At 35.3% G+C, this 18,708-nt stretch overlaps 4 long non-coding RNA genes across 4 annotated transcripts; 2 read left to right on the top strand and 2 right to left on the bottom strand.

Annotated features, from left to right (window-relative positions):
- Window positions 1-1,798: 1,798 nt before the first annotated feature.
- On the bottom strand, window positions 1,799-2,650 carry LOC149587262 (uncharacterized). The gene is made up of 2 exons (XR_016380363.1): window positions 2,376-2,650; window positions 1,799-2,282 (listed from the first exon to the last, which is right to left on the bottom strand). It is a non-coding gene; the product is annotated as an uncharacterized LOC149587262 (long non-coding RNA).
- Window positions 2,651-6,188: 3,538 nt separating this feature from the next.
- On the top strand, window positions 6,189-6,983 carry LOC149587261 (uncharacterized). Its single transcript, XR_016380305.1, has 2 exons — window positions 6,189-6,391; window positions 6,453-6,983. It is a non-coding gene; the product is annotated as an uncharacterized LOC149587261 (long non-coding RNA).
- A 1,785-nt stretch (window positions 6,984-8,768) lies between these two features.
- On the top strand, window positions 8,769-9,573 carry LOC149587260 (uncharacterized). Its single transcript, XR_016380249.1, has 3 exons — window positions 8,769-8,812; window positions 8,868-9,027; window positions 9,097-9,573. It is a non-coding gene; the product is annotated as an uncharacterized LOC149587260 (long non-coding RNA).
- A 4,016-nt stretch (window positions 9,574-13,589) lies between these two features.
- On the bottom strand, window positions 13,590-14,147 carry LOC149587259 (uncharacterized). The gene is made up of 3 exons (XR_016380378.1): window positions 14,012-14,147; window positions 13,880-13,929; window positions 13,590-13,815 (listed from the first exon to the last, which is right to left on the bottom strand). It is a non-coding gene; the product is annotated as an uncharacterized LOC149587259 (long non-coding RNA).
- Window positions 14,148-18,708: the final 4,561 nt, after the last annotated feature.

Raw genomic sequence — 18,708 nt, 5'->3', positions numbered from 1 at the left:
TTTGATCAAATGTATGATAGAATCACGATAAACATTTGATCAAATGTATGATAGAATCACGATAAACTTTTGATCAAATGTATGATAGAATCACGATAAACATTTGATCAAATGTATGATAGAATCACGATAAACATTTGATCAAATGTATGATAGAATCACGATAAACATTTGATCAAATGTAGGATAGAATCGAGATAACATTTGATCAAATGTATGATAGAATCACGATAAACATTTGATCAAATGTAGGATACAATCGAGATAACATTTGATCAAATGTATGATAGAACCACGATAAACATTTGATCAAATGTATGATAGAATTACGATAAACATTTGATCAAATGTATGATAGAATCACGATAAACATTTGATCAAATGTATGATAGAATCACGATAAACATTTGATCAAATGTATGATAGAACCGTTATAAACATTTGATCAAATGTATGATAGTATCGTTATAAACATTTGATCAAATGTATGATAGAATCACGATAAACATTTGATCAAATGTATGATAGAATCACGATAAACATTTGATCAAATGTATGATAGAATCACGATAAACATTTGATCAAATGTATGATAGAATCACGATAAACATTTGATCAAATGTATGATAGAACCACGATAAACATTTGATCAAATGTAGGATAGAATCGAGATAACATTTGATCAAATGTATGATAGAACCACGATAAACATTTGATCAAATGTATGATAGAACCACGATAAACATTTGATCAAATGTATGATAGAACCACGATAAACATTTTATCAAATGTATGATAGAACCACGATAAACATTTGATCAAATGTATGATAGAACCACGATAAACATTTGATCAAATGTATGATAGAACCACGATAAACATTTGATCAAATGTAGGATAGAATCGAGATAACATTTGATCAAATGTATGATCGAACCACGATAAACATTTGATCAAATGTAGGATAGAATCGAGATAACATTTGATCAAATTTATGATAGAACCACGATAAACATTTGATGAAATGTATGACAGAACCACGATAAACATTTGATGAAATGTATGACAGAACCACGATAAACATTTGATCAAATGTATGACGGAACCACGATAAACATTTGATTAATTTCACAACAAAACCGCGATAAACATTTGATTAATTTCACAACAAAACCGCGATAAACATTTGATTAATTTCACAACAAAACCGCGATAAACATTTGATCAAATGTATGATAGAACCACGATAAACATTTGATTAATTTCACAACAAAACCGCGATAAACATTTGATCAAATGTATGATACAATCGCGATAAACATTTGATCAAATGTGTGATAGAACTGGGATCAAAATTTGATGAAAATAATGAAAAATTGCTTTGAAAACATTTTGATTAGATTTATTGAAATCCAAACTAAATCAAGGTTTGATCGGCCCAATTTTGGATCAACTTCGTTTGATCAATATTTGATCATACATTTTCGTAAGGGATAATTAATCAAAAGATTATTAATTTCTTTATCAACTTGCGTAAATCATTTCCTTTCTAACATAATTAATCAAAAGATTATTAATTTCTTTATCAACTTGCGTTAATCATTTCCATCTATTATTATTATTATTAGTTCCAAACCATTGTTTGTTGGATGGCTCACTAATAGTGGTTTTGTTCGAAACTGAGCTTCATTCATGAAATATTACATATAACCACAATTAATATAACTTGTTAAAAGTGTGTTTGAGTTAAATTATAAATATGTAAACTATTAATTAAGAAAATAAGGTTTGCTGTCAATACTTTCCAGAAAATCACCGTTAATGGCAATAGTATTTATTGTATTTAATAGTTTACAAGGTAAACAAACGTGTTACGTTGGTGAGGAATATGTGTTTAAATCTTCTGTAGTGAGCGTTGTTTTTCATAAAGCATTACCAAATGAAACATTTTAATCATTTAGGTAGAATACAAGGTTTTAATTAATACAATGGAACCCTGATTTGAGTAAATAAATAACGGCATTTTTAACTATCACTACTGTTACCTATGCTTACGAAATAAATAAAGCATAAATTCATAGCATAATACAAAGCAGACTTCGAAGACAGAGCATATATGAGGAAACCAGGATGGGAAATAAGATTGACGGGCCTGGTGCACTATGGATATTGTTTTGACCAAGGCTTAGAGAAATTAATTCACCATGGCTGCGCACCACGATTAGAAGCATTAAAGGGGCTGAAGCGACCAAGGCTTAGCGCAATTTCACGGGTTTCACCGCCTTAAAAAAAGTGGCAAGTTTAGAAACAGATTGTGGGACAATAGAAAGGTGGAAAATTATGAAATTAGGCTTATATTAAAACTTGAAACCTACTTTATATTATATTTAAAATCTATCCATCAGCAAATCCTCAAAAAATATGAAAATGACAACGATAAAGGACCCACTCTCAAATTTTTTCCCCTTAAAAAAATGGCGACCACAAACGGGGTATTTGTCACGGCGGCAATATTAAAGCAGTCTTATCTCACTACCGATAGGGCATTTCAACCAAAAGGCATTAAGAAAAAACAATCGGATTAATATGACGCAACTAAACGCAAAAAAAGGCCAATTTTGGTCGCGCTGCAATTTTCTAGTAAATCAGTCTATCCATGCTTAAATAACGCAGATTGGGGTAATTTTGAAAATTTAAAATTAAACATACTTAAACTTAAAATTAATCAATGAAAGCTGGAAAGCACAAATACTAAATATGAGGCTTTCATTTGAAACCGTTTTCAAATCAAACAAACGTATAGTTATTTCATGACGGCTTCCACAAAAAGGCTATCTGTTAAATTTTTCCCATGTTATTTCTATGGAAAATTTCATGATTTTCATCAAAATATCGTAAAATTTTTATGGAAATGAAAACCACCCTTAGCAACTTTATTTTTTATAAGAAAAACTAATGGATGGATCTTTTTGAAATTTTAACCACATATTTAGGTCCCGAATTGTAGTTCTGTGGAATTTTTTCAAAGCAGTTAATACGATACAAAAAAAGTTATAACCAATCAAAAAACCATCTTTATACATTAAAGTCGGTATGAGGTCTTATCTAAGAGAGCTATCGCTCTCCTAGAATAAAATATTTTGTGTAGCTTCTGGGTGGGTGGGTTTTCGATGATTAATGTTTTTGTGTCTTTTCGGTAAATAATGTTTGGGTGTCTTTTCGGTATAAAAATGTTTGGTTGGATTTTGTTAGGAAATGTTTTGAGTGCTTGGAGAATAAATATCGTGGCAGAACTCCAGTTTTCAGAATAGGTGAGGTGTCTACCATGGAAATATAGCGGAGAATCGGGAATGAAGATTCACGATGACATGAATTAGAGAAGAATCTAACAACAACAAATTCTTGAAGAAGGATGCGTATATTAATTTTCATTTTGAAATGGATGGTAATCTCCGAAGATAATGGTTCGAATTATTATATTATTTTAATTAAAAAGACTCACTTGTCCTAATGGCATGAAAATATTGATATTCGAATACTCCTCCTTTTGTCTGGAAGTTTAATTTTTCCACCACTTTTGAAATTAGACTACTATCTCTTTAACTTTTAGAATGCCATATATTTTTTGTTAAATCTAAGGTTAATTATAGAACGTTGTATTTAAAAAAGTAGTCTTCAAAAAATGAATGAAATGGATTTTTAATGTGTATATAAAAAACTATATAAGTAGTTCACTGGAATTTACACAGTCATCATAATAATAGGGGCTGGGCTTCATGAAACGAGGAAAAAATACCTTTTGTATTTTATTTCCGAGTAGGTAGGCTGCCTTGTTTTTACTTTTGCGCTCTTTAGAGCAGCGAAAGTATTGTTCTGACCCTTGCTGGAACGCTGGGCGCCTTTTTTCCCCCCTTTTTCCCCTTTTTTTCGCGTGCGCGTTCGGATATTTCCAACTAAATAAATATTTTGAATTTCAAATTTCCCGCGAATTTTCGACTCCAAATTCACCCGTAGTTCACATTACACTTCTTAGGTGGCGTAACGCATTTTATTTCAAATGAAATTATTTTCGTAAATTTCCAAATCCCCGAAGAGACTCGAACACACCATCGCACAGAGCTTTCACTCCACGGATTGACGCCTTTACGCTCTCGGCCGTCTACTCTTATCAACAAGCTCGAGTTATGTTGCTTAAACCTAGCATCTCTCTCACGTCTCTCGGCCGGCTTCGGGAGGAAAGTATACAAAGGCGAATTTTTCCCGATACATCCTCGTACCGCGAATGTCCCCGCGCACTTATACGGCCGTAAACAAAGTTTAAAAAATAGGGCCGCGCCGCGTAGAGCGTAGGAATACATTCTCTGATCTCGCGATTGCGTCGCTGCTTAAGTTAAGTCAATTACAGACTCATTGTAATTTTAAACTTTTCCAATAAAATAATTCATGCTTCACAACAAACTAGATTTTCGTTTCGAAATAACCGTATGTGAATATTTATTAGCAAAATCAGGAATCTTCTATTTCTTTACGACTACACTAGTTTGAAGCGCTTTTTCCTCTTTCCCTTTCCAACGACCATATCAAAGGACTAGGATCTACCGTACCTTGTCCATGAGCAATAGTGTCTGAATATGGTATTTGGCGGTTCGAGGATGTCTCGCGTGTTTTAACGTTATGCCTATGGCGTTTTGTATACTTCCCTCCCGTAGGGAGGTTTCTTATATTACTTCTGGTGTTACCCTGCAATTATGCAGCTATGGGAAAGCTAGGAATTCAGTTTTACTAGGAAATTTGAAATTAAAATTAATTGTTTCACCTTTTATTTGTCAAGGTGTCAATGCTTGCTACCAGAAAAGAAAGTTTGATAATTTGTTGCGATGCTCGTAATGATTCTCCCGGGTACTCAGCAAAGCACTGCACGTACACTGCAATAGACATGGAAACTCAAAAAATATTAGCTGTGGAGTTAGCTGATTGTCGTCTCACAGATAACAAAAGCGGCAATATGGAGGCTTTGTGTTTCAGAAGGCTAATTATCAAGCTGGAACAACATTGCACCATAGCTGAAGTAGTGACAGATGGACACATTCAAATCAAGGCTATTATTAGTAAAACCTCAAGATTTAATAATATGATTTATTATGGAACAAAAATATCTATCACAAATTATGACAGGGAACGAATACCCACATATTAAACACTCCCATGACATCTGGCACGTCGCGAAAATACTCAAAAAACGTCTTGTTGCGGTATGTGAATCTAATTTTGAATAATAATTTGGAGTCAATACACTGTAGCCGTAGAGTCAGATAGTGTTTATCTTTAGTTATTTTGAATTTTCAAGAATTGTGTTACTTGGCACTCAAAATCCATTTAAACTTATGGCCTAGGTATCTAAACAAAATGGGTGAAAAGTCATTGCTGAATGGATTGATGATCTTGTGACGCATTTTTGGTGGTGCGCTAAGGACTGTGAAAATGACGCTAACACAATGATAGTGAGGAATTTAAGTGTAGCTTTGGTTTGATTTCAATTATTTAAAAATGTTTGAAAATTTCTTAAGATGCTATGGATTTGTCATTTGCACCATGTCCAAAATGTGCACAATTTTCCTTACGGTGAATGTAGGCATGAGGAAATTAATGAGGGCGATCGTGTAAAGCCATGGCTGCAAAACAATACCTTGCCATTCATTGAGTTGCGAAAAATCGTTTGCGACAAACAGTTCCTAAAAGATTTTCCATATTATAAGAATTTCAGGTTGGTTTTTTTTAAACTTTTTTTGGTAATTTTAGCATAGCTAATTGATAATGATCTGGAAATAACACTTATTGCAGACATACAGGGGCTTTGGAATCATACCATAGCGTATTGTTGAAGTACGCCCCAAAAAGACTAAATTATCCGTAAGAATATAGTATTAGTATTGTCATAAGTTAGGCTATATGCTAAATATTAAAAAAAATTTTAGGTGGAGACAAAATCGGATTTATGTACTAAGAACGTCGGATCGTAGCTTTAGCCTCTAGTACCATCCTCGCATACTTTATTGAGAAACTTCGTCTGCTTATATTTTGACTCCACCCACAAATTCTGTGTATAGCGACTTCTAGAGATCGAAAATGTCATTCTTATCTCTATTTTCGTGGATAAATTTTATTACGAAATTGCTTTTTACAGAATTTGTGGGTGGAGTCAAAATATAAGCAGACGAAGTTTCTCAACAAAGTATGCGAGGATGGGTAGTGAATTTGCTACGTTCAACGTTCTTCTTACATAAATCCGTTTTTGGTGGAAAGGATATATAGCAAGGAATATTTTGGCCGTCCTTGACCATAATAGTAGCCTTTCTCGCCCAGTGGCGACTAATAAAAATGGAACAACTAGGTAAAATTAATATAATTAACTTTTCTTTCTCAATTTATAGTTGACATAACTTTTTTCCCAGAATGAAGTCGAAGTTTTCGAAATCTACGACGAGATGGACTGTTGTCCCAGTTAAAATACCCAAAAGACATCAGCAAGCAAGAAATCTTATGGACCTAACAATGTCGCGCGAAGTTGTTCGCAATGTTTTGGATATGTTTCCAGAAGATCCTGCTATAACGATGAATAGGAAGAACATTGCTAAGGTTCCTTGCCCTCCCAGACATGAATTGCTGGCTGATCTTGCTAAGCATTGCAAATTTGTAGAAAAAACTTTACCAGAAATTAATTTGTAAATTTGAAAAAAAAAATATATATATATATAGTCGCTGCCTTCAAGTTAAGGTGCTGAAAATCATTAATTGGCGTAGCTCCATTCTAAGAGAATACAATGTATCTGCGGGTTTTTGTTAAAGTTTGCAGAGAGCCACAGTCTTAACTTTTTAACAGAATGAACTCGTTAAAAACAATTATGAAAGAAAACCTAATCATATGTTTTAATTTTCAAAGATGAATTTGTGAAAACCACCAATAATAACCCCCCTAAAGATAACGGTTTTGTTTATATCCTGTGTAAATACCATTTGGATTTGGATACCTTATAACTCGCCGATTCCCTTGGCCAAGCTTACCCCATTGCCAATAAATATACTGCCTATAAGCAGCATGCCTGTATTTTCCATTAACATCCCCGTCCTCCTGGAGAAGGTGCACTAAATTTTGTCTCATTTCCATTTGGATATCCAATACTCCTCTATTCAAAATTAAATTTTCCAAATCTGGGCTATCTGTCATGCAACCAGTGTTTCTTCTCCTCGAGCAACATTTCCTCTCTTCTGGGGTTGGCATCTCTTGGCAATTGCCCCACTTACACCATGGGGCATCATTTCCTTCATCTGGGTTAGGTGGTGGAGGGTCAACATTAGGGATGGGATTTGGTTGTGGAGGCTCAATATCATCTGCGCTTAATTGATTAACAATTTTTTCCCATGGTTCTTCAAGGTCCACTGAAGTTTCCAAATACTTCATTATCCTAATGTTAGGGTTATCGTCTTGGATTTTTTCAATTAATATTCGGAGCTGCGCTGCTGTGAGGTTTTTCAGATCTACACGATTGTGAGTATCACTCTGCTGAATTATATGAATTACGTTTATGATCGATGCATTATGGAATAAAATCTTGTAAAAACATTGAATATTCTCTTCTAAATACCCCAGAACAAGTTACTTATAGGAAATTCTACAGGGCCGGTAGGCCCTTGTAGATATGACATGACACCCTTCCGTAATGTTAAAGAAAAAGTCACACCTTTTAGGGTTAGCGTCCCATAGAAAAAGCATTAAAAAATTTTCGGTTTTTTAACGAAATGGTCATAGGTCATACGGGAAAAGTATAGCGAAGTTAGTTTTCGGAATACTTCTAAATTAACAAGCATTTATTAAATGGGAAACTTACGTGTTTCGATTTTTAATTAATGAATTCTAATTTTTGTAATTTAACTAATTAAGATAGTACGTCAAAAAATTACTTTTGGGCCAGAAGTCAGCCTAACCTTATAGCGCGCTTAAACCATGCTTAAACCTAATGCTTCATTTTGTTCTCGTTGACAACTAGAAGGGCCTAGATTTGTGGGTGCTAACAAGTTACGTTGACAAATTTCAAATGTTGGCTTTCTTGCTGATTTTTACTAATTTCTTAGCAGTAGACGCTAACAAATTACTTTGGTATTTCATCCGAGCTTGAGCACCTTTATATGTATTTTCTAATTAACTGTAGCACCCTTAATAAGAAATACGTCGTTATCAGGTCGAATTTTCGTCTAGAAAAGTAATTCAGGTAAATAATTACAGTTAATAGAGGTTTTTAACTTTTTATATCATTTAAAGCAAGCTTTTCGACGTTGTTTACGGCCAAGGCTTAAGTTGTATAGACTAATGACACCCCAAGTTATTTCCCCATAGAGCTTAATACAGTCGAAGGCAGAGGGCTGCCATTACCCTATTTTAGTTACTCTATGTAATTATAGTCTCATATAGTGTCTTTCCTCTTTCTTTGAAGATTATTAAAAAGGCTGATTTCCGGCTCTCATTTGTTTTGGAATCCTGTATACGTATAGTCTGCTCAATTTTATGCTAGAAACCGGGTTTAGCCTAGGTTGTTTATTATGCTGTATTTACCGTGTGCGCTTCCAATATGATGTAAAAAATGGCATACCTATTCAAATTATTAACGTGTTGAAGTAAAGATAGTTCTTTTCACCCTGTGAAACTTTCGAGAACTTCAAAATACTACTGGAAAGGTGACAAAATGTGTGTTTACCCTGCGGCAGTAAAAGACTGGTACTTTGCGTTAGCGCAGTTTGTTCAACATCCCCATATGAGGTTAACATAAATATAAGTAACAGTGGTGTTAGTTTGTAACCGATTCACTTAACAGGGTCGTTATGTAATTTAATTAGTCAAATAATTTCCAAGTTTACATCAGCGTTAAATTTTACCAACGTCACCTCAGGGGATACAGAGGATTACGTTGTTTGCTAGTTCCACACTCCACATTGCCGTTTGTTAATTCGTCTAAATTGCTATGAATTGTTTAGGTACTTGATAAATTACTAGTATTCAAGCCAAACTATAGAATCACATCGTTTAATTAACATATTTTATAGATGCTCTTTATGTTACTGAAATTTAGCACAGAATATGATAAAAATTGAATGCAACGAGTCGTAAATAATATTATTTACTCAGACTAATTTTATAAGCTAAATCAACGCAACGATGGTGTTTCACCGTATCAAAAATTCAACAACGCCGGATATCTACGGAAAAACTGCAAGAAAGTTCTCACTGTACCAAAAATTCAACAACGGAAATCTACGGAAAAATTGCAACAAAGTTCATTAAGTTTTGAACATGGCAGTGCTGTTTACATTAGCGCAGTTCTTTCAACGTTACCATTTAAGATACGAAGGGATTAAGCAAGGAAAAAAAACGGCTCATTTTTGAAATAACTATTTTATTTTAAAAAAATTAAATATAATTTGAGAAAGAATTTGGTATTTAAAAAATTTATAATTAGAAAAATATTGTAATTAGGAAAAAAAAATGTATTTTGGAAAAAAAAATGTATTTACAATTTAGGAAAAGAAATTTATAATATTAATAAAATTAATAATAAAAAAAAATCATTCATTAAAAAAAAACACACTTGAAAAAAAAAAATTAAATGTAATATTTAAAAAAAACATTGCTTAATCTTGTTTTTTTTTTCAATCCTGTAAGGAAATGGTTTAAAATTATGATTTTAAATTATAATGATGAAGGGACCTGGGTCCAATTCTTTAAATATTTTAGCTCGTTACAACAATTGAAAATTATTCCTTAAAGGGTTAATGTCAATGTCGCGAGTCAGCAGGCAATTTTATGACAGATATAAATAGCTGCAAGTTTTATTGTGTGAGATAGACGCTCGCCCTTTAGTCAATTGTTATGACATGCAAAATATTTTTGAAGAACTGCAACCGCGCAGAAGAGTAAGCAGGAAACCGGCTATACAGGGTGTACCAAAAAGGGTGGTAGTACACCCAGACTACAGTTGGCTCTATTGGCGATTTAAAGTCGAAGATGCTTTATGACATTTTTGACACCGTTTATGACTGAATTAAATAAATGCTAATTTATATTTAATTAAGGGGTCGTCAGTGAAAATCTTAAATTATCATTTTTAAAAGGTGACCTGGACAGCAAAATCTCATAGAATAACTTCGACTCTAAATTGGATCTAAAGCAAACCAACCGACTTTTGTTCGGTCCTACCACCCTTTTCGGAACATACAACTTACAACTTGATTGCAGCATCAAGCTCCTCCATCGACATGTCTTCTTCTTCCTCCTCTTCGACACGTTTTGGCGATGTTCGCCCATCATCAGCGCCTTGAGGTTGGGCCGTCTGCTCCCCAGCGCTTTGAGGCGAGTTGATCATCACTCCGGCGAATTGGGGAGGGACAGGCCCAACCTCCGCCAACGAATTTTGTTGGGCTCCTTGGTCCCCTTCAACCAAAATTGAATAATACTTTGTAAATTTTCACTTTTAAGTATTAAATGAGTTTTATACCACGAACGCGGCTCCACCAGTCGCGCATCCGCAACACTCCAGCACCGTGAGGCGGGGTAGGCACCACTACGGCGCCTTGGGGAGGGACTGGCCCAACCCCCGCCATCGAATTTTGTGGGCCTCCTTGGTCTCCTATTACCAAAATTGAATAATACTTTGTACATTTTCACTTCTAAGTATTAAATGAGTTTTATACCACGAACGCGGCTCCAGCAGTCGCGCATTAAATGGCCGTAGCGGCCACAATTATTGCACCGCCGGCCCCTGGCGTTACGGCCTCCACCACCGTTAACCCGGCCTCCGCCACGTCCACGGCCCCTAAAACTGTGGCCCCCTCTTGGGGCAACAGCCCCGCGCCCTCTTAAGGCAAAAGCCCCGCGCCCTCTTGGGGCAAAAGCCCCGCGTCCTCTTGGGACAACAGCCCCGCGTCCTCTTGGGACAACAGCCCCACGTCCTCTTCGGGCAACAGCCCCATATCCTCTGGGGGCAAAAGCCCCAGCTATAGCATTTGCCATCCCATCTCCCACTCCGTTTATGTTTACCGTAACATTACAGTTTTCCGCTATGTTGAAAAGGCGGTCCATTTTCTTAACTAGATTTTGAAATAAAGACCCTTATTATTATGGTGCTAATCTTTCTTTCACTTACGGACTATTTTCATATTAATTGTAGGCCTAGCTGATTTTAAGAGTGAAATATATTAAAGGGATTGAAAATCAGGCCGGAGAAATGTGGTGAAATGTAATTATTATTTCTTGAATTAATCGAACTAAGTTTCTTGAAAACACGTTTATCTTAATTACGGGGCTGTACTGTACTTTTAAAACTTTTTTCACCATTAGCCAACCGGCAAGTACTGCCTGCTTTCTACTACCCCTAAGCCTTAGCTGCTGCCATGAAAGAAGGCAACGATCATTAACCGAGGCTTAACCTAAATATTTTGAAAAAGACGTTTTAAAAAAATTTCAAAGTGAAATTATAACCCATAAGTGCTCTAAAGGCTGCTAAATAAGTAATTAATCACAAAATAAACCTAAGTTTTAATAAATTTTCCATTTATATTCATATTCTATGGTAGTAAGTTTAAAAATAAATCCGCTTACTTTGTAACGTCTCGTTGTTTGAAAATTGTAAGTGCGTTCAGCAACCACTACCAAGTTCTCGGTTTAGTACCAGATTGCAATCTTTCTACGTAACCGGTAACCTAAAGCGCTTTTATGGTGGACGTAGCTAAACGCAGCGAATAAAACCGGGGAATACGGTAAATTTACTTTCTTCATTAATATAGCTTTTCCAGTGGTTTAAAAACAAAAATATAAGATAATTGAAAGAACAACAATTACAGACAGGTTTACAATATTTCTTTATTTATATGGCAGGAAACAATCACTACTACATAATTTTAAAAGCGGCGGTATAGGAAGTTTGTTCTGTCTAAAGCGACATCTCGAGGAAAAGGTGTTCAAAACATATGTTTATCTGATCTCTTAGAAGGAATAAAGAGTATAATTTCGGCATGATTGTTATTTTAAAAATGATTTCTAAAACTCTATTTGTAACGTTAATCTTGAGCTTAATATAAAGTTTAGTCGGTTTGAGTATTTTCAAAACTAAATTACCTGTTGCGACTTGCGAGTAATAAGCATCTCTTCAGAATCTATTTACAATGCCATATAATAAACGATGCGTGGTTCTTGGATGTTCAAGTTGTAGTGACAATCTAGCCCAAGACGGTTCCTACAGTTTACATTTATTTCCGAAAGGTACTGTAAACCTTAACAAAAAGTGCCCTTTTGGGCGACTGGGGTATTTGGCTAAGTTTTTTTTCAATGTAAAGGTAACGATGATCTAATTAAAATGTGGATTTTGGCTACAAATCGCGGTAAAGAGTGGAGACCGAACAAAGTGTCCGTTATTTGTTCAAAACATTTTTGTCAAGATGATGTTATCGTTACTAAAGGGAAAAAAAGGATGTTACTGAAACCACACTCAATACCAATTCATGGAACAAGTTTAGATAAAGACCTTCTAGGAAGCTCAAATTCTAAACTTTTACTAACAGTACATGAAGATATAAATTTACTACATGCTCAAGCTTTTGATGATAATGAAACAGCAATCCAATCAAAACCAACTGGAGGTAACGTTGCGCTTGTAGGTACAGTTCTGCCACCATGTAAAGAAGGAATAAGTATTGCAACAAGAAAATTTGGCACTAAATGTAAAGCTACACAAACTGTTATTACAATGGCTACGAAAGGTACTCAGACACTAAACTTAAATAATGTTTGGTTTCAATTGAAAGACATTTTTGGAGTATTGCTGCTAGAAACGTAAGACGCCAGAGACATTTGTTGTGTTATCTAATGTTTCAAGTCCAGAAAAAGGTGAAGAATGAAATTTAAATTTCTTCCAAGCTTTGCGTCAATCGCAAACAACATGCAATAGAAGTTGAAGATTATCAGGCTAGAAATGTAGAAAGCAACTAAATGCAAGAGTAATTTTTACTAAACATTATGTCATTAAAAAATGAATGACTATAGAATTGCATCAAAATGAATGTTTACCTAATTTTTACAAATTTAAGTAACTTCAATACCGCTTTTGAAAAGTTAGCCTCACTTATTTTTTCTTTATTTAATCCTTTTTTGTGATTTCGTTCTGTGTACATTATTTCAAATAAACATCAAAATTATTGAGATGATATTTTCCGCAATCATGTCAATTATTTCCTGGTCTATTGCTAAAATTTTCAAATTTCTTTAAATGAAATATTATTATCATAACAGATTTAAAAAAAGCAAACTCATTATTTCTTCATTAATAGACTTCCATGCTTTTAACGGAAAAATATAAGAAATAAACTTCCGTGCTTTTAACGGAAAAATATAAGAACAAATATTTTTTTCTCAAATAAAAACTTGATTACATAAAATAATCACAACCACATAATAATTTTAAAAGTTGCAGAATATAGCGAGTTTGTGCTGTTTCAAGTGATAGTAATTTTCACCTTCTGATTTAATCAAAGAGGCTAAAAAAGGAGTAGAAGGCTTGACTGAAGTGTTCTGGGCGGCTTTGAAATATTCACTCTGAACTTCCTGTGTGTTCCTAAAATGTTTTGCCAAAGCTGCTAGTTCAACTCCCGTTCTTATTACCTTCTTTGATTTAATAAAGTTTGAATTCCATTTGCTAAGTATATATAATATAAGGGTTTGTCAATTTCAGTATTTTCTTCATTAAACTCCCTTTTGCATACAGTCATGCCTCTCTGCAAGGAAGGCAGTATTGAAACGAGAAATATGTCAGTAAACGTAAAGCTCAATTCCACTTACAATTTTCCAACTTCTTCAGATTGCACATTCCACACGAGTTTTCTTCCAAACTATTTAAACGTACGTTTTATGTTTCAATCAAACTCAAATTTCTATCCTAGTCAATTTGGGTCTTAACCATTTTAACAATACCTTCAAACTCCATCTTTCTACCCAAATCCAATGGTGTATTGGCATTTTTGCTAACCACTTTTTACTGTAATCCACACCTTTGGACAAACATGGATCGTTGGTATGGTTTGAAAGTCGTATGATGGATTTAATGTGCGCCCCTTTTCAATCAAAGCAACAGTTACATTATATTGGCCTTTATTATTACTGATTAATGATGTGAAGCTCTTCTGAGCTTTTCGCATAAGTTACCTAATTTTAAATCAGGGCATTTCGTTGTCGATGTTGAAGTTTACACTACAATTAACGTTCAAGGATATTATCAAAGTATCTATTGCGAAACGGCAACATTAAACTTGCATAACTTACGTTCGCGGGATTCAAAAACTAAATCATAATTATAATAAAAAAGCTCTTACAATATACACTTTAATTGAAATTCAGCCTTGAAATTAGAAACAAAAAAGATCAACCAAGGCTTGGCTAAAATCGAGGAAGTAAACAACATATACAACAATGGTGGGTTATTCTCCGCATCTCTGAGTGGGGCGCTGTTTGTGGGTCTTACCTCTCTGGTCTTACCGTTTTCCGTGGAGTGCTAGGAATCTGTTACCATGGAGTGGTATTAATAGATTCTAAGAGAGTATTTTAAAGGAACTTTCGTTTACACGACAATAAATCTACCCCACGTAAAATAGCCCACGGAAAACAATATTCAAGCTCAGCCTCGTGTCTAAGCGGTCGTATTAAAAGGTTTACAAATTTCTTCAATAACATTTCAAACTAAACTGAACTGAATCAATGCTAGCTGGAAAGTTAACAACAGTGACGTATACGCGTTAAATGACTAACAGTACAGTGCACGTTGACTCGTGCTCGTGTTTGGTTCATTTTTGAATTTAATTGACGAATTCAGGCTTATTTGATAGGCCTACTTTTCTCCAAACTCTTAATTAGTTTTGATTCAAGGGCTGCTTATGGCTTACGCTTTTTTAAAAGCGTTCTAAGCTTAACTTTGCTGCTTTGAGGATTTATTAAGGTAAGATTTATTTTGATTTTTTTTTCTTTGTTTGTGCTGTATTCTTTTATATTTTCTTTGTTTGTGCTGTATTCTTTTCTGTCTCCTTTGTTTGTGTTGTATCCTATTTTTCTTGTCTACGGCTCCTGTTACACTGAATAAAATAGACCTCTTGTGGCTCACTGAGAAAACCTTCAGTGACTTGGTAATAGACCTATTGTGGCGCACTGAGAAAACCTTCAGTGACTTGGTAATAGACCTATTGTGGCGCACTGAGAAAACCTTCAGTGACTTCGTAGTAGACCTATTGTGGCGCACTGAGAAAACCTTCAGTGACTTGGTAATAGACCTATTGTGGCGCACTGAGAAAACCTTCAGTGACTTGGTAATAGACCTATTGTGGCGCACTGAGAAAACCTTCAGTGACTTGGTAATAGACCTATTGTGGCGCACTGAGAAAACCTTCAGTGACTTGGTAATAGACCTATTGTGGCGCACTGAGAAAACCTTCAGTGACTTGGTAATAGACCTATTGTGGCGCACTGAGAAAACCTTCAGTGACTTGGCAACGAAACACATCTTTGTGTGCTAAATTTAAGAACTCAAAATGGTTTCTCGAGAAAAAGTTAGAAGGGACAAGAATCGTTTGAAAAAACAAAGTCAAAGAGCGTTGATAGCTAAAACTAAGACTTTAGCGAACAAAAACAAATCAAAGTGCAAAAGGTACTATATAAAAAAACAGCTCTTTCAGAAGAAATCGAGTGATGGACTCAATCGCAAGTCTTTATTGACAAGTTCAATAAAAACTCAAAAGGTTTTGCAGGCCCCTAAAATAGGTGGCGCTTCTCGACAAATAAAAGTTGGTGCGAACCCGACTAAGAATTATCTTAAAAAAACTCCTTTAACAAAGGAATTTTTAAAACAAAAAATAAAAAAATGATTGCCGAAAGTTTCAAGCGGTTTTTGGTGACGCGACTTACGGACCGTTTAATGACGAAAAGAACTTTTGCTAATTCACGTAAAAAGCAAAGTTCCAAATTTGCATCCCACAAACTCCTATGCCAGTTGCTATCTGGAAAAACATTCTATTTAAAAAGGCGAATATATTCGGCCTACCATGCAAGGCGCTCGTTACTTATTGAAGATTTCAAAAGTTTCGCGAAGAAAGTGCAAGAAATTGGATTGGTGGATAGTGACAATTTTATCAAAGTCATTGGAGGAAAAAGGCTTCACAGTAGTCTGGAAGAAGCTTTTTATCACCAGACAACATATTTTACTTTGGGGAATGATGGCAGAATTTTAAAAAACGAGGACCACGAAACGCGTTTTAAAAAAATTTTGCAGTTCGACGAAAATGGTCTATTAATAAAAGTGTTAAGAGAAAGCTCTCGTATCGGCGAAAAGGTTAATGAATTATGGGTTGATGAAAGTGGTAATTTTATTGACCAGAAAAGACTGAACAAAGGCATTGAACGCTGCTTGCAAGTTAATGATTTAGGGGTTGTCACGAATCTATTCAATGCAGTAAAAAACGTGTCAGAGGAAAAAAATCCCAAAGCGAATATCGTAATTAACGAATCTGGGTTTATTGAAACCAAAGAAAAAGCTTCGTATTGGGAATGCAGCGACATTTGCAACGTTAGAGAGCGGGCTATTTTTAAAGTCATAGCTTTCATTAACCAGGCGGCAAAGGCCAGTGATAGCGACCTAAATAAACTTTTTGGCTCTGATTTTGACGTTTGCTCCTACAAAAATAAGTTTTGCCAGAAATCCATTGTCAAATTGCCATTGGACGATTCAGATTTTGAAGTAAAAGTTTTGCCGTACCTTGGTCATTTCTCTTACTGCTCTGAAAGCGAGGAATGCGAGAGTTACTTGAGAGCCTTCAGAGAACTGGCTCCACATTACACTACAATTAGAACTATTTTGAGTAAAATCTACTCCGTTAGAGCGTTGCTTAACGCTTTTTCAACATTGACCGATGAGATTGAGCATGGTGATTACGAATCTCTTCAAAATGTTATACCCAAAATTAGTAAAGTTGTGGAGGCACGTGGATTAAAAATGTCAAATGCCGAAAACGAGGCGACGAAAGGCGGTGAGAACGATATAAGGCCTTGTCTCGATGAGGGTGAAATCTTGGCTTTCTACGCTAAACAATTTGCTAGAGCTGAGCGTGATACGAATGAATTTCACGACACATCTTGCGATTTTTGCGCTAGATTATTGAAAAATTCTGATTTGAGGACCGTGGAAAAACTAGCATGCACTTCAGTTTTTGACAACCACGCCTTTCTCATTTTAAGAGCTGGTTTACTGTTGAAAAATCCAGAGTTCAGAGAAATGGACATGCTTTTATGCCCTTATTGTTCTAAAGAGTTGCAAAAGGGAAAGGTTCCAATTAGATGTTTCCTCAACGGCTTGGGGGTTGACGTTCCTCCGACCGAGGTCACGAGTTTGAACATGTTTGAAAAAGCCTTAATTCAGCTTGTGAAGGCATTTCACACTGTTGTCCGGTTAGGTACTAAAACTAATTCCAACATGCAGTTTGGCGCGGTGAAAGCTTTGAAAGGTAGAATCATATATTTGCCAATTCCAGTCAGTAGCGTCGCTAGGGTTTGAAATTTGGAGGGGCTAAATCTGGGCAAACTATTTTAAAGTTATTATAAGAACTTAATATAAACAAGATGGCCCAAGGGCTGGGACTTAATAGTAGCCACATCGTTATCTGTTTAATTAGCACATAAATAAAAAGAAAAAAATTCAAAGACCCTAAACAAAAAACCAGAAGTGACCGACCCCACAGTGGTAGCGTGTCTTACTGCTGCGCCAGTGCGGTGTGAATTCCCGGGTGCGGTGTGAAAATTTTTTTTAATTAAAATAAAATCTCTAACTGAGTTCAGCTACCACTATTGGTTCCATTTAAGCTAAAATCTGACGATAACGAAAGCGAAAAACCCCGCCAGTACTACTTCGGCTCGGGTCAAACTAAGAGCCTATCGTATACTACGATGTGGCTAAAAATTGCATAACGGGTTCTTTGGAAAATGTGTAGACCTTTAAAACTATCCGTAAATTTGTGTCAACGTGATATTATTCGTATTTTAAAGATGTACAAACTTTTATTGATAAGGACTACGGAACCGATTATAAAGGATTTCACTCGTCTTAGCAGAAGTGAGATGAGACTAGAAGTACTGAGCTAACCAAATTCTTCACTTGGCATTAGTGAATATTCTTGATAACACACCAACGGTTGGCCCTCTGGTAGCGGTTTCAGAATTTCCCCTCCAAAACGTGAGACGCTGGCAGTGGTAGACGGCCGAACTAGATTCAAGGAGCCGCGTCCGTGTTCCGCGGCTTTAGAACGAGGGGAAGGGGGTAGAAAATTTCTTGGAACTCGACCAATTTTTTTCTCTCTAGCGTACAGGGTTGTCAAAAACCCGGACAAAACTAGTTTTTGCCGGGACACGTGGAAAAAACCGGCAAAAACTAAATTCATGGTTACAAAGTGGTAAACTAGCGAGTTTCAAGTGCATTTTCGTGATGTTTGTTAATGTTATGTTAGAAAAATAACAATAGTATTTTTAATTTTTAAATTTGAGATGGTTATTGATGTATTAATTTTTAGTATTCAAATTTGCCAGGTGTCTTTCTATGAGCATTTGTCAGCAAAACAAAAGTGGAAGCGGTTTCATTC

This window comes from Phalangium opilio, unplaced genomic scaffold (genome assembly GCF_054372755.1).
Source record: "Phalangium opilio isolate 3A_F unplaced genomic scaffold, DU_Popi_V2 ptg001170l_1, whole genome shotgun sequence".
Lineage (NCBI taxonomy): Eukaryota > Metazoa > Arthropoda > Arachnida > Opiliones > Phalangiidae > Phalangium > Phalangium opilio.
This window is presented reverse-complemented; position numbering and strand designations above follow the sequence as displayed.